The sequence below is a fragment of the Schistocerca piceifrons genome, chromosome 5 (assembly GCF_021461385.2).
Source record: "Schistocerca piceifrons isolate TAMUIC-IGC-003096 chromosome 5, iqSchPice1.1, whole genome shotgun sequence".
In the NCBI taxonomy this organism is placed as follows: Eukaryota; Metazoa; Arthropoda; class Insecta; order Orthoptera; family Acrididae; genus Schistocerca; species Schistocerca piceifrons.
This window is the reverse complement of record NC_060142.1, coordinates 693,769,460-693,791,278: the sequence shown is the minus strand read 5'-3', so window position 1 is coordinate 693,791,278 and position 21,819 is coordinate 693,769,460. Positions and strand designations below refer to the sequence as shown.

At 45.1% G+C, this 21,819-nt stretch overlaps 1 pseudogene; it reads right to left on the bottom strand.

Moving 5' to 3' along the window:
- Positions 1–4,442: 4,442 nt before the first annotated feature.
- Positions 4,443–4,560, bottom strand: LOC124799746 (annotated as a pseudogene).
- Positions 4,561–21,819: the final 17,259 nt, after the last annotated feature.

Here is a 21,819-nt window from a genome sequence, read left to right as displayed (position 1 = left end):
ATGGAAGTGACACAGCGCTTTCTATTTATTTGATGAAGTGGTAGTCGTTCATTTATCATCTAGTGCTTCCATTATTCCTCCTTTCTCCGTTACATTCATAATTGGCGCCTGAAAGAATGATTGTTGGTAAACTTACGTATAAGCTCTTATTTTTCCTATTTTTTTGGTCATAATTGTTTCGCGAGACACTTGTGGGAGGAAGTAATATGTTGCCCTGCTCCTCTTCGATCCTACGTTCTCGGAATTTCAGCAGTAGCCTTCCCCACCCCTCCTGTAGCCACTGCCGCTGTAGTTTGTTGAGCAGGCCTGTAACATTCTGGTGCTTACTGAACGATCCCGTAACGGAACGCTCAGCTCTTCGTTGGATCCCCTGTCTCTCTTCCGTTAATCCTGCCTTGTAACGGTCCCAGACTGGAGAACAATACTCAGGAACAGGTTGAACAAGCGTCTTCTGAGCCACTTCTTTCGTGAATGTATTACGTTTCCTTAAGATTCTTCCAATGACTTGAAACTTCCAAAACTTGAACTCGGAATCGAGTTCGAATCTCGGTCCGGCACACAGATTTAATCTGCCAGGAAGTTTCATACCAGCGCACACTCCGACCGGCCGCAGTGACCTAGCGCTTCTAGGTGCTTCAGTTTGGAACCGCGCTACCGCTACGGTCGCAGGTTCGAATCCTGCCTCGGGCATGGATGTGTGTGGTGTCCTTAGGTTAGTTAGGTTTAAGTAGTTCTAAGTTCTAGGGCACTGACGACCTTAGAAGTTAAGTCCCATAGTGCTCAGAGCCATTTGAACCATTTTTTGAACACTCCGCTGCACAGTGAAAATTTCATTCTGCAAATTTTTGTATTGTTCGCCAAACTGCAACGTCTTCCAAACTTTCCACGCTAATTAAGGCCATTGAAGCATGAGTTTTTCGGAATGTACTTGTGACCAAAAACCGATACTGGTAGCTGCAGTCCATTGTTTCTGGTAAGCAAGCCTTTTACGTTCTTGTGGTGATATTTCCGTAGAAACTTTCGTTCCCTATCGCATATTATTTAATATCTAACCCAGAATCGATATACCAATTTTCGTAGATTTAGTTTTTCTTTAATATAACGTAATATTTTCTGAAATATTTTCACCTTCCATTTGCTCTTTTTAATGCTGAACCGTTTCAAGTTCGTTGTATTTCCTCGTATTTTGTATGTGATGTAGTCGACTGATGCTTAAATGGCAAGACATATGTTTACGGGAGGCTGCAATGGCAGAGGCCCGCGGACTACACAAGGGAACTTACTGTTATCTCGATGATTCTACTTCCATGTAAACTGCGATATTACTGAAGTTGCCTTGCTCCGATCTGTCTTCTTATCATTGTGGTTATTAATCATAATTTCAAATTCATTTAAATTGTAATTAATTTGAACCTTGAGTAAATAACTGAAGGTAATTTTTGGTTATAGTATCTATTTTAAACATTTCGTCTTTAAACTCGGTATAAATTTGAAGCAGGTTTTTTTTTCAAATTGATGGTTTATGCTTTCGTTATTTTATTGTAGTACTAAATTAATTTAAATTTTATTAAATTTGAGTTTTTATTTACAATTCATTGCTGCGATAAATTACGAATACAGTCGTTTGAAAAGATTGTTTGACCAAGGAAATCTCTATTTCTATGGTTTTCTTTGTTCAAGTTGTTAATAAATGTATAAATACTGTTCTTGTAACCCAAACTCAGTGGATCGATTCTATACTTTTATCCTAAGTGCCCTACGACACACGACACTACGTTGTGGTCATGGCCACCTACGCTGGCTTAAGGGCGAGTTACTTTCCCGTGGAGGCCGGTGGTTTTTTTTTTTACCACTTTTGCAAATATCTTTGAAAACGGTTCTGACAGGAAGCAGCATTTCGGAGGAAAGTGCTAGTAGCGGGTGCAGGAAAAGATCATGTAAAACTGCTTAAATTGCCGCCCTGACTGAATGGCCTGAATGGTAAAACACTTTCGTGGAGTGACCTTTTTCTCTCCAACGTATGTCTGTAATCCTTCCATAACATTAATTCTGCTACCTGTTGCGTCACTCAAACATGTTACATAATCCAGCACTCTAATCTACTTCATATCTATTTCTACCGCACGACCATAGAAAAAATTTACTAAAAGGCTTTTATTACTTACACCTCGAAATACAAGTTTAAAGGTTGTCACCACTGCTTCAAGTAATGAGTAATTATATAGTTAAGTGTTCGTGTTAGTAATCGCTTCGTGAAACGCTCACCTTGTCTCAGAACGTTTCGAGCAAATTAGATCTGCTGATTTTGTGTCTGTAGAACGTTTTTGGAAAAGGACTGTCCCTAGCGCTCTTCGCCTTTTTGCCAAACCATATTAACGCTGCATGAAATATATCTCAATACCTGTGACTTGTCCACGAACTGTTGATGAGTTACCATCACACGGTCTATTATATCTCATCACCTTCTTGTGTTTTCATGACAGTACCCCCATTCAAAAATGGCTCTGAGCACAATGGGACTTAACTTCTGAGGTCATCAGTCCCCTAGAACTTAGAACTACTTAAACCTAACTAACCTAAGGACATCACACACATCCATGCCCGAGGCAGGATTCGAACCTGCGACCGTAGCGGTCGCGCGGTTCCAGACTGTAGCGCCTAGAACCGCTCGGCCACCCCGGCCGGCTAGCCCCATTGATTTCTGCTCACATCCACGACATTCTTCAAAATTTTTGTCCTTTTTTACTTCTATCAAACGTTTTGAGTCTTCAAGATAAATGCTGTACCTTGACTGATAGAACGTCTGAGATGTTCCAAGAGCTCCTTCATCGTCTGTTACACAAGTGTAACCTTAATAATTCACAGAACATTTACGTAAACGACCCGCAGCGTTCTGTTTGTAACACTGCGCGTGTTTTCTGGTTCACTCGTACGTTTTTCAAGGCATTCGAAGCGAAATAAGAACAGAAAATCGAATATGGAACTTTATCAGTTTATCTGTAATTGAGGGCTTTATTCAGTATATCAGTTTATTTGTGCCAGTTTAAAACGCCTTTTTGCCTGTCCTCAATTTCTATCAGTAGCTTCATCATAATAACAGCAGGCGAGAGACCAAGGTTAATTACGCCTGCAAGTACGACAGGAAGTTAGTACCTGGCCCACGGTCTGGACAGTGAGTTGTAAGGTGAAGTGGGCGCCCCCATTACAAGGCTTTCTGTTTTTTTCTTTTTGTTGGCCTGTGTGCATCGGTAGAGGTGAATTCCCTGTTCTCCTCTCCAAATAAAATCTGCCCCTGTACCCATCCTGACCAAATCTAGACCTCAATATGTGAGGGCTGCTAGCGATTTTTCTTATTTTTTTTTTTTTTGTCAACAAAGTATGCATATAGAGCTCATAAAAGTGTGCATAATTCCCTTTCATGTATCTCTATTACCAGATTCAGTATGAAACAATGGTCATTAAGTACTATCGTCTGGAAACTTCGTTTCCGAACAGGAACTACTAAGAAGACATAAAGAAAGTAGGAACACTTGTTGTTGTTGTGGTCTTCAGTCCTGAGACTGGTTTGATACAGCTCTCCATGCTACTCTATCCTGTGCAAGCTTCTTCATCTCCCAGTACGTACTGCAACCTACATCCTTCTGAATCTGCTTAGTGTATTCATCTCTTGGTCTCCCTCTACGATTTTTACCCTCCACGCTTGCCTCCAATACTAAATTTGTGATCCCTTGATGCCTCAGAACATGTCCTACCAACCGATCCCTTCTTCTAGTCAAGTTGTGTCACATACTCCTCTTCTCCCCAATCCTATTCAGTACCTCCTCATTAGTTATGTGATCTACCCATCTAATCTTCAGCACTCTTAGCAGCAGGAACACTTAGTGGACCAAAATACTGTTGGAAATTTACTCGGAGACTTCAGCAAGGACGTTACACATTTTCTCCTAAGCTAAGACCATCACGCCACAAGACTGGCGCTTGTCAGACCACAGTACATGCTTCGGGTGCCCTACAGACATAGTTATGCTGCGGTACGGATAACAGTTGTGTCATAGTGTGGGAGCGAATTGACGTGTCAACTGGAAACGTACTCCGAAACTGGAGTACGCATAACAGCAGGAAAGCGTCTAAACCGCACACAGATTCACCGTGAGAGTCTGGCGGCACATTGTCGCGTATGTGTCGCGAACGAGTAGCGTGAAGTATTGAGAGTGTATAGCTAAGGATATAACGTTGAACAAGCACTCCGTCTTCAGGGCACAAGTGGCCCATCGGAACCATCCGACCGCCGTATCATCCTCAGCTGAGGATGCGGATAGGAGGGGCGTGTGGTCAGCACACCGCTCTCCCGGTCGTTATGATGGTATTCTTGACCGGAGCCGCTACTATTCGGTGGAGTAGCTCCTCAATTGGCATCAAGAGGCTGAGTGCACCCCGAAAAATGGCAACAGCACATGGCGGCCCGGATGGTCACCCATCCAAATGCCGGCCACGCCCGACAGCGCTTAACTTCGGTGATCTCACGGGAACCGGTGTATCCACTGCGCCAAGGCCGTTGCCAATGTTGCACAAGGTGTGCCAGTAAAAGAGTAACCTAACGTCAGAAGGAGCGCCAGGTTGCAGGAGGAACTGTGTTTTTGTGATAAGGGTAGTGTGGGTTACGTGATCAACAGCTTCTGGAAGAGGCTGGGGTCAGGAGGACAGCGCGTGATCGCGTGGGAGGCGTGTCATGCAAGCCCATGTAAGCGGCGCCGCCGGCGCTTCTGAGGATTCCGATCCCAGTCTGCCTCAGACCGTGAACCTGCGTTACTCTGCCTTCGGAACGGGACTTAGTTTCTCGTGGCAGGCAGCTGCACGGGGTACATGCAGGATAGAAACAGCGTGTTAGTGCCTCGTAGGAGTGGACAGTAGTTTCCACTCCTACTTCGTTGCTCAGTCTCAGTTGAGATCCTCGTCCTTCTTCCCACCGAGTTTCCTTATCTGAAAATATAGCAGTTTGTATTGTCAGGCACCACGTCTACGAGTTAGACGAGCCACTTCGCAACTGAAGACAGAGTCAGCTCCCGTCCTGATCCGCTCGCAGGACAATATAATACAAGGTGACAATTATTGAAGTATTAAGGGCGTTCGGTAAGAAAAGAGCCGGAGCTAAAATTACAGAAACCAGAACCTGTATGTTAGACTCTGCCTCGTGATGACTAGGTGTTGTGTGATGTCCTTAGCTAAGCTAGGTTTAGGTAGTTCTAAGTTCTAGGGCACTGGTGACCATAGATGTTAAGTCCCATAGTGCTCAGAGCCATTTTTTTTTGTATGTTAGAAGTATTGACCCTGGCTGTTAAGACACTTGTCCCACTGAGACACAAGGCCGTGAATGGCCATCTCACAAAATTAGCACGTACAGCTGGACGCCGTCGTCCGAGTTGAATAGTTTGCCCCTCAGAACCTTTTTAAGGGGACCAAAAATGGCGTAATCACGGGGAGAGAGGACCGGAGAGGGTGGCCGAGAACCTCCCATTTGAAATTTCTAGGGAGTGCTACGACTGTGTAGGCCGTATGAGGCTTTGCATTGTCGTGGAGCTGAATAACCCCACGGGTGAGATTGCCTGGTCGTTTTGATTTGATAGCTTGGCGAAGGGTGGTCAAGGTTTGCGAGTAACGCTGGGCATTCACTGTTGTCCCGTGATGCAGAAAGTGAATCAGAAGAGGGCCCCTTAAAAAGGCTCTGGGGGGCAAACGATTTACCTCGGACGTCGACGTCCAGTTGTCCGTGCGGATCTGGTTAACATCGCAGCCCCGGGAATTTTATGAAACAGCCATTCACCGCCTTGTGTGACAGTTGGAGAAGTGTCTCAACAGCCGGGGTCAATACTCCTATCATACAGGGACTGGTTTCTGTAATTATGCCTCCGACTCGTTTCTTTTTGGACGTCCCTTGTACATGAAACAAAATCGTCATAACTTCTGAGCGGTTGGCCGCAGGTCAAGATGGGAATTAGTACGCGCACGCATGGTTTTGTTTAGCGACGAAGCCCACTTTCATTTGAATGGGATCGTCAATAAACAAAATAAACAAAATTTGGGGGACTGAGAATCCGCATATCGTGATCGACAAGTCTCTTCACCCCCAACGGTTGACTGTGTGGTGTGCAACATCCAGTCACGGAATAATCGGTGCGAGAAGGTTTTGGAAGATGATTTCATGCCCATTATCCAGAGTAACCTTGATTTGGACGAGATGTGGTTGATGCAAGACGGAGCTCGATCCTATCCAATCAGGAGAGTGTTTGATGTCCTGGGGACCGCATTCTGGCTCTGGGGTACCCACAGGCCACTAGCATGGGCCTCGACTGGCTGCTATATTCTCCTGATCTGAATACGCGCCACTGCTTTTTGTAGGGACACACTAAAGACAAGGCGTACAGCAATAACCCCAAAACCATTGCTGGGCTGAAAACATTCAGGAGGTCATCCACAGCATCAATGTTCCGACACTTCAGCGGGTCATGCAGTATTTCGCTATTCGTCGGTGTCACATCATTGCCAATGATTTCAGGTATATCGAACATGTCATAACCTAAACCCGAATACCTGCAGTTTCGTTTACATGTAGAATAAAGTATGAGATCGCCGTAGTTTGAAATTAATTTACGTATTTTTCATATAGTTCAGTTGTTGTCACCTTCCATGTAACAAAAGCAATGTCGCGTCTAGGCGTAGCGAAATGGCGCCAACAATTTGACCTAGACCTCACAGAGCTGGCTAATGCTGATCGGGAAGGAAGGTAATCAAAACTGACCACAGACGACAATGCCCAGGCAATCGACGACCGGTTTCACGGTAATCGCATATTTTCCAGTGACGACGACGCTCACATTCTCGATGGCTCCGTGACCCATTCGTGGATTTCTGTCGCCGTGGGGTTTAACTACTGGTAGAATATTCCGAGCTTTGTTTATAGAGACTTGATGACTACGCTGAATAATTATGTCACGTATCCGTGTGACTTTTAAGTACAGTGCAGCATTCAATAAAGGTTACTTGGCCTGCCGTAATAATGTGTAACTTAATTTTTGAAGTCCCCTCCCAAATACTATGCCCAAATATCGTGTTGGAGGCTTTATGAAAGAATAACGGGTTTGTCGCCATGTGCTGACGTCGACGTACTTTTTATTTAATGACAAATATTTTGAACAGACTTACAGAGTAGCTATGGAGAGCCCATTGTCCCCAATAGTCGCCATTCTTTTTATGGAGGATTTTGAGGATCAACCTGTTTCTGGAGCTACGTCGACGATACGTTTATGGCGTGGCCTCATGGGAGGGAAGCTCTTGACCGCCTCCTAGATCATTTTAATTCCCTGCATCCTACCATCAAGTTTACCATGGAGGTGGAAAGTGATGGAAAGCTTCCGTTTCTGGATGTTCTGGTATACAGAAAGGATGATGGGACACTGGGACACAGTGTTTATCGAAAGCCTACGCACACGGACCGCTACCAAAAATGGTTCAAATGGCTCTGAGCACTATGGGACTTAACATATGAGGTCATCAGTCCCCTAGAACTAACCTAAGGACATCACACACATTCATGCCCGAGGCATGATTCGAACCTGCGACCGTAGTGATCGCGCGGTTCCGGACTGAAGCGCCTAGAACCGCTCGGCCACATCGGCCGGCTGGACCGCTACCTGCATGCTTCTAGCTGTCATCCATCGTTCCAGCGTACGGGGGTCCTGCGGACGTTGGCGAGAAGAGCTAATGCCATTTCAGATGGAGAAAGCTTGACACAAGAATTGGACCATCTTAAGGTTGTATTCAAGCAGAATGGCTATACCAACAGACCCGTCGCCCTTTCCAGTTTGGACCTTCCCCTGAACCACCAGAAGATACCTGCAAATCGGTGGCTTTTCTGCCTTTTGCTGGGAGCATTTCCTCGAAGATAGGAAGAATTCTAAAATAATATCATATCAAAAGCATTTTTCGTCCGCCAGTTAAGATTAGAGCGCTTCTTGGCTCTGTTAAGGGTGCCTTGGGTTTGAGGAAGCCCGGTGTGTACAAGATCCCATGCCACTGTGGGAAGGCTTGTATTGGTCAGACATTCCGGATCATTCAGTATCGATGTGTTGAGCACCAGCGGCACACACGGCTGCTTCAGCCTGAGAAATCTGCAGTGGCGGAGCACTGTCTCACTGAGGGACATAGAATGCTGTATGACGAGACACAAATGGTTGCCCCTGCATCTCGCTATTGGGACTGTGTTTTAAAACAATGCATAGAGCTTCGTTTATCTGATAATCTTATTAACAGAGACGAGGGTTTTCTTAAGAAAGACTTGGAACCCGGTGTTATCAGACATTAAAAAACAACGGTCTGTGTTTCGATCGTCGAAATAATTTTTTAATTTTTGATAGCGATATCTCGATTTCGCCTGTTTCGACCACTGTCGGCGCGGTATGTTTACTTGCGCTAGAGGTCAGTTCCGGCGAGATCGTGTACTAGCGCTCTCACCTGAAGATGGCGGCCAGTTGGACCGCAGAAATATTGTGTCAAGATGACGCTGTGATCCGGCTGCACACCCGAGAAGAATATCATCAATTATTACACCGGGAAAGCCTTCGTAATCACAACGGGTTTATGTATCGAACTAAGGAGTCTTTAGGTCACGCTTAAAAGGATAATGTACTCAAAGCAAGGAGAGTTTATGAGCTATGCTTTTCTTTCCCGTAACTAGACAGGAATAGATGCCCCTTGTCATTTTCTTTTTTGTTGATAATTACGTGAGTGGAACAGTGAGAAAAAACTTCTCTTTTCCCGATGGCAATAGCTCAGTGTATTATTTCGTCATAAGAATCATGTGAGACGGTAAGAATACAGTGACTTCAGTATCAAGAGGCCTTTTCCAGTGGTCCACTCCTAGTTATTAACAACGATCAATTCTAGCTGCGCTCCGTGTGGGTACCTTATAGTGCTGTGATGCGTAGACAACCCACTCGCACAGCAGTCTGCAGATGAGCCCGTGCCTGTGCAAGTACGTCGTATGTAAGAGAAAGCTGTCCCATCGCGCTGCAAATGAACTCAGGTAGAGGGAACGCCGATGACCTCGTGGATCAGATGATGGCGCAGCGCTTTACAGTGCCAATAGCGTGGTACAGGCTATGCAGTCTTGTTGAGATTCTCTCCAGAAGGACAAGGAGTGAGCTAGAACAAAACGGCCCCACGACCTTGCTGACGTAATATCCTAGTGGCTTCATCAAACAAGAAAGACGACCGAAATTGTCAACTGATGGCTGCCCAAGACATAACAAAGTGTTTAGATACTCATGGCGCTTTGTAATTAAAGCCATATTGTCACTGTATCCTAGACGGCGCCAAGCCTGATGCGACTATTATCTGTTCTAGAGGCATGTCTCATCAGAAAAACCAATGCGTCACCACAATGTCCTCTGAGTTGCAAGACTCGACTCCTGGTTGACGAAGCGACAAGCAAAGAGACGAGCCCAGAGGCAAATGGCATGGAGGAAGGGAAGCCTGCGATTCCCTCTCACCTGTTTCAAATACTCCTAGGTCTCCTCAAATTTCACATTATTAACTGCACTATTCGTCAGAAGACGTAGCAAATTTCTCTATTTATGCTACGTCTGGTCCGAATATTAGTGACCTACGCAATGAAAGAGGCGTACCTACACAGCTCCTACCAAAAGCGTGTCACGGTGTAGCTTTGTTGAAGGAGATTTCACCTCGATCTCGTAAAGTAGTGCTCTGTATCTACAGCAGTACTCCGATAACCACGGCGAAGTACATGGCAGAGGGTACTTTCCATTATACGGCATGGTATTCTTCCCGTTTAGTCGCGTATGGACGAGGGTAAAACAATGGCTTAACTGGCTTTGTGCACGCTGTAATCAATTTTAACTTCATGGTCCCTGCGGGAGCCACACACAGGGGTTTGTAGTGCACTACTAGATACCTCACTTAACGCTTAGAGTACACATGGGAGGCATGTGTCCCACGAAGGAGAATGTTGATACCAGTGGCACAAAAGTTAATCCAGAACCAACGCGGTGTCGTTCCACTTGTTCAGAACTCAACTTACGATGTTTAGTTTGGAAAAGTATCCCTAAATACCAGACTTGTCTTGCTATGAGGAGATAAACATCTGTTTACACATGTGGGTTAACTATTGCTTTTTCTACGAATATTTCATGCACATCACAATCGTTATGCAAGCTAAGTGTATCTTCTCATGAAATGGGACCGTCTTTTCCAATTATTTCCTCGCAGCTTGATAATGTTCATAAGTCAGTATACCAAGAAACGTTTGTGGATGTATTGAAGAAATAAAATGAGCTGACAGAAGGCACTCATCCAGGCTTGGTTGCATGCTTGCAATGAGTTATAATACGCTACCCAGTGCTTCTGATTATTAGTCCTGCAATAAATCTACGGGTAACAAGGCAATAAAAGCATCAGCTGCACGTAACAGGTTCCAACTTCTGTTGTGGAAGCTATGTTTCAGTGATCCCCAACAACCAGCAGGCTCTTCAAAACCATATTATATTGATGAAGTTATTGCCTGTCTCGAACACAACTTCCCTAAGGCAAGGGCAGAAAGCCCTTAACAGAGTATAGCAAAATTCGGAACGAGATCTGCTCTGAAGCAGTGCCTGCCCCTCAAACTCTAAAACGAGGGACCAAAGTTTGGAAACGTTGTAGTGCTGCAATCGGATACACATATGATCTCAATGTTTATACAAGTAAACAGAAAACAACACACTTGGTGAGTGAGTTGTCTTGACGGTGGAAGTACAGTCAGGAACGAAGATAACACACTTGCTTTGGACAAATTCTTCACAAGTGTAAATTTACTAAACTATATCAGTGGGCTCAGCCATCAAGACCAGAAAGAAAAAGTGCCAAAGTTCCACGGAAAATAGAATACAGGTGAATTTTAATTTCTTGCGAATCCAAAACAAACATAAGCATCAAGATGGTAACACAAGAAAGAAGTTATCGTTCTAAGGGAGTGTTATAATGCTACAGTAGGCAAAACCAATCGCAAGCAAACAGAGGGAAGTGGAAGTCGACTGGCCAAACATAATCTGTTCCTATAACAAGTACATCGGAGGGGTTGATATTTCTGAACGGAAACTTGGTGTGCATGACTTTGGTCGGCACTCCAACAAATGGTGGAAGAAAGTATTCCACAAATTATTGATATTGTCTATTTTCAACGACTGGAATCTGTTTACTGAAATCAACAGAAAGAATTCCAAATTGCTGCGGTTTCTTGTCCCACTTCCTGAAAAAATGATGGCAACTGGGAAGCAAAATACTCATGTAAAACGAAAGAGGAGCAGAGGTAGGTCATCAAAGGTAGCGAAACTTATGCTGAATGTCGGTGACAATTTGCCAAGAAGGAGACAGTACAATATGTACAATGTGCCAAGTATCCCTGTGGAAACAGACTTACGCTTTATCGCACATAAAAGTGATGATCTTTACACTTGTACTCTTTTTTCAAAATAAGGTATTCTGTGCCCTATAAGCTACACGTAAATATCCTTTTGTTGGTAACTGACTAAATCGATGTGTGTTTATTACCAGTTTGCAAGCACACTTAACATTTGTGCGCAAACAGTGGTTAAGCCACCCTACAAGGGACAAATACTCAATTAAATCACAGGGTCCCCATCAGCCCAAGCTCTTCCTAATATACGACAAAAGACTGAACTTAAAATTATTAGGCTACTTGTTGAAAAGAAAAGGCAAAAAAAGTTTCACCTGTAGCGAATTGGATAAAATCATAGAATGTAATATTGTTAAATAAACTCAAAACTTAACCGTAAACTTATCTTTAGGCAGCTTGTAAAACCTGTCAAGTAGTCTAAAGAACAAAGGTACTAAAATCATTAACTTGCAAACTAGGTAGTAATCTGGTGAGATATAAAGAAGGTTCAAAATGGTTCAAATGGCTCTGAGCACTATGGGACTTAACAGCGATGGTCATCAGTCCCCTAGAACTTAGAACTACTTAAACCTAACTAACCTAAGGACAGCACACAACACCCAGCCATCACGAGGCAGAGAAAATCCCTGACCCCGCCGGGCTATAAAGAAGGAAACAGGACACACCATATTAACTTTTACTAAACACATTTATTCAAAGATAGCCACAAAGAATCATGGGTAGACATCCTATCGACATTCTTAACTAGTGTCTGAACATGAAATAAATTAATTTGCTTTGATAAAATGAACTTACGTTGCATAGTTTGACCAAGTGTACATCAGAGGAAAGAGAGGGATAGAGACAGGAAATGTGGTGAACTGAGTCACACATTTTAACCGCTCCAAACAGAAATAAAAGAACAACCCGAAATATATAGGATCAATGAGAGAACACGACTACAAGAATGAATACATCATTAATCACCACTAACTGATACAAAAACCAGCAAGGTGGAAAACCCCAGTGGTTCAAGGAACACGTGGTCCCTTCTAAAAAAAAAGCAGTTACCAAATATTCTCACAAAACACGAAAATGCGTTAGTTCAATTAACGCACCCGGCCTTGATCACTTAACCTAGAACGGACAACGTTCAGAGATGGAGTAACGGAGTTGAAGGCTCCCAGAAAAAAGAACACGTCGTACAACACCAGAACATGGCACACTCTGTAACGAGTGAAAGAATAGTACAATCAATGAAAAGAGATATCGCGCACTTACCAAGCCTCAATTACTCTCACATTCACACAGGATCAAAAGCACCTTAACCCAGCCTAATCATATTCCGTGGAGCGCACTCAACGCCACAATGATCTAAAAGAACAAAGCAAATCCCGACCACGGATAAAGTCATAAGTCAAGTATTGCCTATCATCGGCGAGAATAGCACACGCCGAAGAATTAACCGGAGTTCTTCAGTTACGTTGAAAAACTTATGTAGAGTTTTCTCAATGACTTAACTTATGAATACTGCTGTTAAAGGTACAAGCTACCTCATCACTGGTAGGATAAGACATACTTACGAGCTATGACCCACTCTCACCAGCAGCTAGCCTCAGCTCAACCTGAGAACCCACACGTGAAACGGAAACGACCAGAGCGGTCGTTTCCGCCACTACACTAACAGACGGCCTCTTGAACTTTGTCCAGGTAACAGATAAAAGGATGGTTAACCTGTGCTCCCAGCAGACGAAAAACAACTCAGCTACCAAACACTTAACAAATCCGAAAAGACACACGAGGAAAATCCATTCACTCACATTTTAGCACACACACGGTAAGGTAAAGGGTGGACAAGATAAATATGGGTCTGGAAATAAATGGGTCGCATAAGGTATTGACATACTGATGCAGAGAACAAGTTGCTTGCATTTAACGTCAGGTAATCATTTAATTTTCATTATCTCTACTGCTCAGTCCTTAGGGGAGAACTGATGAAACTAAACTGCAGACAAACTATGCAGAGGATGACGTAAGGAGAATCAAATGGGATAATAAGTCTTATGAAGCGACTCTACAGAGACATTTCAGCACTACAGTTTGCTTTCTGTCACTAGAATATGAGTGGGACATACAGTTGCATTCAGCAAGGCCAGTGAAGAGCCTGGTACTTGCAGCTATGCGTTACCGTGTGGCGGTTCTCTTCTTAAGAGGATACAGAGAAACTGTATTTAAAGCACCCATGAAATATTGCGGTGTTTGAATGTGGGTCTATATTTACACCGACACCACCTACGCAAGATGGCCCCCATCACATGCAACCTAAAGAAGTGGGTGACTAAAGACGTGCTTCTAAAAGTAGCTTAGGATTCTTCTTTAAGGGGTCACTGTGAAACTACTTTAGACTAAACATAAGGGCATGAAAAGAGAAGGTTTTCACTAAACCTGCCAATGTTTTGTAGTTTAGAGATAACACCAATTCGTACTACACTGCAGTGCCAAAGGATTTAAATACAGGGATATGTAAACAGGGCTGGGCTAAGCAACGCCTATGTAAGACAACAAGTGTCTGGCGCAGTTGTTAAATCGGTTACTACTGCTACAATGGCAGGTTATCAAGATTTAAGTGAGTTTGAACGTGGTGTTATGGCCGGCACACGAGCGAAAAGACACTGCATCACCGAGGTAGTGGTGATGAAGTGGGGATTTTCCCGTACGGCCATTTAACGAGTGTACCGCGAATACCAGGAATCCGGTAAAACATCAAATCTCCGACATCTCTGCGACCGGAAAAAGATCCTGCAAGAACGGGACCAACGACGACTGAAGAGAATCGTTCAGTGTGACAGAAGTGCAACCATTCCGCAAATTGTTGCAGATATCAACGCTGGGCCATCAACGAGTGTCAGTGTGCGAACCGTTCAACGAAAAATCACCGATGTGGGCTTTCGGAGCCAAAGGCCCACGCGTGCACCATTGACGACTGCACGACACAAAGTTCTACGACTCCCCTGGGCCCGTCAACACCGATAATGGACTTTCGATGACTGCAAACATGTTGCATGGTCGGACGAGTCTCATTTCAAATTGTATCGAGCGGTTGGACGTGTACGGGTATGGAGACAGCCTCATGAATCCATGGACCCTGCACATAAGTAGGGGACTGTTCAAGCTGGTTGGGGTTCTGTAATGGTGTGGAACGTCTGCATTTGGAGTGATATGGGACTCCTGATACGTCTAGATACGACACGGACAGGTGTCTCATACGTAAGTATACTGTCTGGTCATCTGCATCCATTCATGTGCATTGTGCATTCCGACGGACTTGGACTAATCCAGCAGAACAACGTGGCACCCCATACGCCCAGAATTTCTACAGATTGGCTCCAGGAACACTCTTCTGAGTTTAAACACTTCCGCTGACCAACCAACTCCCCAGACATGAACTTTATTGAGCTTATCTGTGGCGCCTTGATTGTGCTGTTCAGAAGAGATCTGTACGTCCGCGTACTCTTACGAATTTATGGAGGGCACTGCAGGATTCATAGTGTCAGTTCCCTCCAGCACTATTTCAGACATTAGTCGAGTCCATTCTACATCGTAGTGCGGCACCTCTGCGTGTATAACCGACGTTTCATCCACACTACTTGAAGGAGAGTTTGCCACTGCTCACAGGTATCTTCTGTCAGCAGGTGGTACCGTTTAAAGTCCTGGCCAACAGGCTGCAGTGTCGCCCATATCCCTTTGGGGCGGGATGTCCATATTTACTCCTGTGCCCTTTTTTCACCTTCACTTAAAAGTACAATACTGGCCATTAAAATTGCTACACCAAGAAGAATTGCAGATGATAAACGGGTACTCATTGGACAAATATATTATACTACAACTGACATGTGATTACATTTTCACGCAATTTGGGTGCATAGATCCTGAGAAATCAGTACCCGTAACAACCACCTCTGGCCGTAATAACGGCCTTGATACGCCTGGGCATCGAGTGAAACAGAGCTTGGATGGCGTGTACAGGTACAGCTGCCCATGCAGCTTCAACACGATACCACAGTTTATCGAGCCAGTTAATCGGCCACCATTGACCAGACGTTTCCAATTGGTGAGAGATCTGGAGAATGCGCTGGCCACAGTAGCAGTCGAACATTTTCTGTATCCAGAAAGGCTCGTACAGGGCCTGAAACATGCGGTCGTGCATTATCCTAATGAAATGTGGGATTTCGCAGAGATCGAATGAACGGGTAGAGCCGCGGGTCGTAACACATCTGAAATGTAACATCCACTGTTGAAAGTGCCGTCAATGCGAACTAGAGGTGATCTCGACCAACGGGAGCAGCAAATTCGCGATACGATAAACCACAATCGCGATAGGCCACAAACCGACCTTTATCAAAGTCGGAAACGTGATGGTACGCATTTCTCCTCTTTAAACGAGGGATCACAACAACGTTTCACCAGGCAACGCCGGTCAACCGCTGTTTGTGTATGAGAAATCGGTTGGAAACTTTCCTCATGTCAGCACGTTGTAGGTGTCGACAGCGGCGCCAACCTTGTGTGAATGCTCTGAAAAGCTAATCATTTGCAAATGACAGCATCTTCTTCCTGTCGGTTAAATTTCGCGTCTGTAGCACGTCATCTACGTAGTGTAGCAATTTTAATGGCCAGTAGTGTATCTTAGTGTATTTTACAATCACTACCAGTTAAAATGGAAAATTTTGAACTGACCAAATGACGTTTGTGTTTGCAACGAGGACGGCGAGTCGTGTCTCTCTAACGCAAATAGAAAAAGTAGCCCCGAACAGCATGGAAAACAAAAGTATAGAGCGTGAAACGGCGAGCACCAAATCCCACTTCACTGGTGACACAGTATCGAAACAGGCGGCTTTGGGGATGCAGTATCGACTGGAGGACGAAGTGTGGTGGGGTGCGACGGAGCGGGAAGGCGCCGCCGGAGATCGCTGGCGACACAGGAGGGCAGCCATTAGTTTGCGCTACCAGTAGGAAACAGGCAGCGAGCAAGCAGCGGGCGGTGCGCACAGTTCAACGTCCCTGCAACGGCCGCCCGCGGCGGTCGCCGACAGCTCCGGCACGGCGAGCCCTCATACACGCCGGCCGACACAATAGCTGTCCGGCGCTCCAAAATAGCCCACCTCCTCTGCCGCCAGCAAAAACTCGCCTCACGACGAGACGCGGAGAAACTACGGCAGCTACAGAAACAGCGGACAGCTCGGCAGCAGCTCTTCAGTCTTATGTTGTGTTAAGAACCGCAGGAGGGTAGGAAAAATTCTCGTTCACATCTTGATTAAAATTCTACGTGGATAACGAAAAGATTACGGTTAAATGTCCTGTTGACAAGGAAGACGAAGATCAGGGATTAACGTCTCGTCGATGATGGAGTGCAACCTTGGATTGTACAAGGATAGGGAATAATATCAGCCGTATTCTCTTCAAAGAAACCGTTCTTCGCTTTCACCGAGGATAGCGATGTTCATCAGCGAATCATCATCATCATTTAAGACTGATTATGGCTTTCAGCGTTCAGTCTGGAGCACCTGTACCTACAGATTGGAAAATTGCGCAGGTCGCACCAGTGTTTAAGAAGGGTAGTAGGAGTAATCCATCGAACTACAGACCTATATCATTGACGTCGGTTTGCAGTAGGGTTTTGGAGCATATACTATATTCAAACGTTATGAATCACCTCGAAGGGAACGATCTATTGATACGTAGTCAGCATGGTTTCAGAAAACATCGTTCTTGTGCAACGCAGCTAGCTCTTCATTCGCACGAAGTAATGGCCGCTATCAACAGGGGATCTCAGGTTGATTCCGTATTTCTAGATTTCCGGAAAGCTTTTGACACCGTTCCTCACAAGTGACTTCTAATCAAGCTGCGGGCCTATGGGGTATCGTCTCAGTTGTGCGACTGGATTCGTGATTTCCTGTCAGGAAGGTCGCAGTTCGTAGTAATAGACGGCAAATCATCGAGTAAAACTGAAGTGATATCGGGTGTTCCACAGGGTAGCGTCCTGGGACCTCTGCTGTTCCTGATCTATATAAATGATCTGGGTGACAATCTGAGCGGTTCTCTTAGGTTGTTCGCAGATGATGCTGTAATTTAAGGCTATTCGAAGACCAGTATCAGTTGCAAAGCGATTTAGAAAAGATTGCTGTATGGTGTGGCAGGTGGCAGTTGACGCTAAATAACGAAATGTGTGAGGTGATCCACATGAGTTCCAAAAGAAATCCGTTGGAATTCGATTACTCGATAAATAGTAAAACTCTCAAGGCTGTCAATTCAACTAAGTACCTGGGTGTTAAAATTACGAACAACTTCAGTTGGAAAGACCACACAGATAATATTGTGAGGAAGGCGAGCCAAAGGTTGCGTTTCATTGGCAGGACGCTTAGAAGATGCAACAAGTCCACTAAAGAGACAGCTTACACTACACTCGTTCGTCCTCTGTTAGAATATTGATGCGCGGTGTGGGACCCTTCCCAGGTGGGATTGACGGAGGACATTGAAAGGGTGCAAAAAAGGGCAGCTCGTTTTGTATTATCACGTAATAGGGGAGAGAGTGTGGCAGATATGATACGCGAATTGGGATGGAAGTCATTAAATCAAAGACGTTTTTCGTCGCAGCGAGATCTACACTCCTGGAAATTGAAATAAGAACACCGTGAATTCATTGTCCCAGGAAGGGGAAACTTTATTGACACATTCCTGGGGTCAGATACATCACATGATCACACTGACAGAACCACAGGCACATAGACACAGGCAACAGAGCATGCACAATGTCGGCACTAGTACAGTGTATATCCACCTTTCGCAGCAATGCAGGCTGCTATTCTCCCATGGAGACGATCGTAGAGATGCTGGATGTAGTCCTGTGGAACGGCTTGCCATGCCATTTCCACCTGGCGCCTCAGTTGGACCAGCGTTCGTGCTGGACGTGCAGACCGCGTGAGACGACGCTTCATCCAGTCCCAAACATGCTCAATGGGGGACAGATCCGGAGATCTTGCTGGTCAGGGTAGTTGACTTGCACCTTCTAGAGCACGTTGAGTGGCACGGGATACATGCGGATGTGCATTGTCCTGTTGGAACAGCAAGTTCCCTTGCCGGTCTAGGAATGGTAGAACGATGGGTTCGATGACGGTTTGGATGTACCGTGCACTATTCAGTGTCCCCTCGACGATCACCAGTGGTGTACGGCCAGTGTAGGCGATCGCTCCCCACACCATGATGCCGGGTGTTGGCCGTGTGTATCTCGGTCGTATGCAGTCCTGATTGTGGCGCTCACCTGCACGGCGCCAAACACGCATACGACCATCATTGGCACCAAGGCAGAAGCGACTCTCATCGCTGAAGACGACACGTCTCCATTCGTCCCTCCATTCACGCCTGTCGCGACACCACTGGAGGCGGGCTGCACGATGTTGGGGCGTGAGCAGAAGACGGCCTAACGGTGTGCGGGACCATAGCCCAGCTTCATGGAGACGGTTGCGAATGGTCCTCGCCGATACCCCAGGAGCAACAGTGTCCCTAATTTGCTGGGAAGTGGCGGTGCGGTCCCCTACGGCACTGCGTAGGATCCTACGGTCTTGGCGTGCATCCGTGCGTCGCTGCGGTCCGGTCCCAGGTCGACGGGCACGTGCACCTTCCGCCGACCACTGGCGACAACATCGATGTATTGTGGAGACCTCACGCCCCACGTGTTGAGCAATTCGGTGGTACGTCCACCCGGCCTCCCGCATGCCCACTATACGCCCTCACTCAAAGTCCGTCAACTGCACATACGGTTCACGTCCACGCTGTCGCGGCATGCTACCAGTGTTAAAGACTGCGATGGAACTCCGTATGCCGCGGCAAACTGGCTGACACTGACGGCGGCGGTGCACAAATGCTGCGCAGCTAGCGCCATTCGACGGCCAACACCGTGGTTCCTGGTGTGTCCGCTGTGCCGTGCGTGTGATCATTGCTTGTACAGCCCTCTCGCAGTGTCCGGAGCAAGTATGGTGGGTCTGACACACCGGTGTCAATGTGTTCTTTTTTCCATTTCCAGGAGTGTATTTACGAAATTTCAGTCACCAACTTTCTCTTCCTAATGCGAAAATATTTTGTTGATCCCAACCTACATAGGTAGGAATGATCATCAAAATAAAATAAGAGAAATCAGAGCTCGAACAGAAAGGTTTAGGTGTTCGTTTTTCCCGCGCGCTGTTCGGGAGTGGAATGGTAGAGAGATAGTATGATTGTGGTTCGATGAACCCTCTGCCAAGCACTTAAATGTGAATTGTAGAGTAATCATGTAGATGTAGATGTAGATAGTCCCCCTTATAAAATTCCTCCATGATCCCCTATTCAGTGCTAACATTTGTGCCTCTTCTGATGTTAAGCCTATTACTTCAAAATCATTCTTAACCGAATCCAGGTAACTTCTGCTTTGTCTACCCCGACTCCTCCTACCCTCTACTGCTGAGCGCATGAGTCTCTTGCGTAACCTTGCTTCGCCCAAGCGTGTAATATGACCCCACCATCTAAGCCTGTTCGCCCTGGCTGCTACATCTATAGAGTTCGTTCCCAGTTTTTCTTTCATTGCCTCATTGTGGACACCCTCCTGCCATTGTTCCCATCTACTAGTACCTGCAATCATCCTAGCTACTTTCATATCCGTAACATCAACCTTATTGATAAGGTAACCTGAATCCACTCAGCTTTCGCTCCCATACAACAATGTTGGTCGAAAGATTGAACGGTGCACAGATAACTTAATCTTGGTACTGACTTCCTTGTTGCAGAAGAGAGTAGATCGTAGCTGAGCGCTCACTGCATTAGCTTTGCTACACCTCACTTCCAGTTCTTTCTCTATGTTGCCATCCTGTGAGAATATGTATCCAAAGTACTTGAAACCGTCCACCTGTTCTAACTTTGTTCCTCCTATTTGGCACTCAATCCGTTTACATCTCTTTCCTACTGACATTACTTTCGTCTTGGAGATGCTAATCTTCGTACCATAGTCTTTACATTTCTGATCTAGCTCTGAAATATTACTTTGCGAACTTTCAATCGAATCTGCCATCACAACTAAGTCATCCGCATATGCAGGACTGCTTATGTTGTGTTCACATATCTTAATTTCACCTAGCCAGTCTATTGTTTTCAACATATGACCCATAAATAATATGAACAACAGTGGAGACAGGTTGCAGCCTTGTCTTACCCCTGAAACTACTCTGAACCATGAACTCAATTTACCGTCAACACTAACTGCTGCCTGACTATCTATGTAAAGACCTTTAATTGCTTGCAAAAAAAATTGCCTCCTATTCCACAATCTCGTAGAACAGACAATAACTTCCTCCTAGGAACCTGGTCATATGCCTTTTCTAGATCTATAAAGCATAGATACTCATCCCCTGTTCCACTCGTAACACTTCTCCATTATTTGCCGTAAGATAAAGATCTGGTCCTGACAACCTCTAAGAGACCTAAACCCACACTGATTTTCATCCAATTGGTCCTCAACTAATACTCGCACTTTCCTTTCAACAATACCTGAGAAGATTTTACCCACAACGCTGATTAAAGAGATACCTCTGTAGTTGTTACAATCTTTTCTGTTTCCATGTTTAAAGATTGGTGTAATTACTGCTTTCGTCCAGCCTGATGGAACCTGTCCCGACTCCCACGCCATTTCAATCAGCGAATCGTATTACTAAATTTTAATTCCACTCGTGACCTTTCCTGTGTTTCCATCATCGCTCCTTCGAACACTAAGGGCGAAAGACGGCGTCCCTGTCTAATACCCATTTGAATCCGAGTACTTCGTTCTCGATTTTCAATCCATTCGTTTTAGTCCCTCTTGGTTCTCGTGTACGTTGTACGAGGGCGTGCTGAAAAATAATGCTTCCGGCTTTCTTCTGTCAAATCTCTTAAATTTTTTTAAATAAAACAAACTTTATTAACATTCTGGGATTAAAATTCAAGGTGAAACTATATCAGTGATAAGACTCGCTTATGACATTGTTATCCTCAGTGAAAGTGAAGAAGAATTACAGGATCCGCTGAATGGAATCAACAGTTCTAATGAGTACAGAATACGGATAGTGAGTAAAGCGAAGAAAGTAAAGAAAGTAATGAGAAGTGGCAGAAATGGGAACAGCGGGAAACTCAACATCAGGATTGATTGCCACGATGTAGAAGTTAACGAATTCTGCTACTGTAAGTAGGCTGTATAGGTTTTTATGCTGGTAACGCCAAGTAGCGCTCTGTATGAAAATCACTGACTGTGCTGTGTGCAATCTGTGGGTGGTTCGCACTGTTCGAATATTTGCTATTGTAATGTTGGGCAGTTGGAT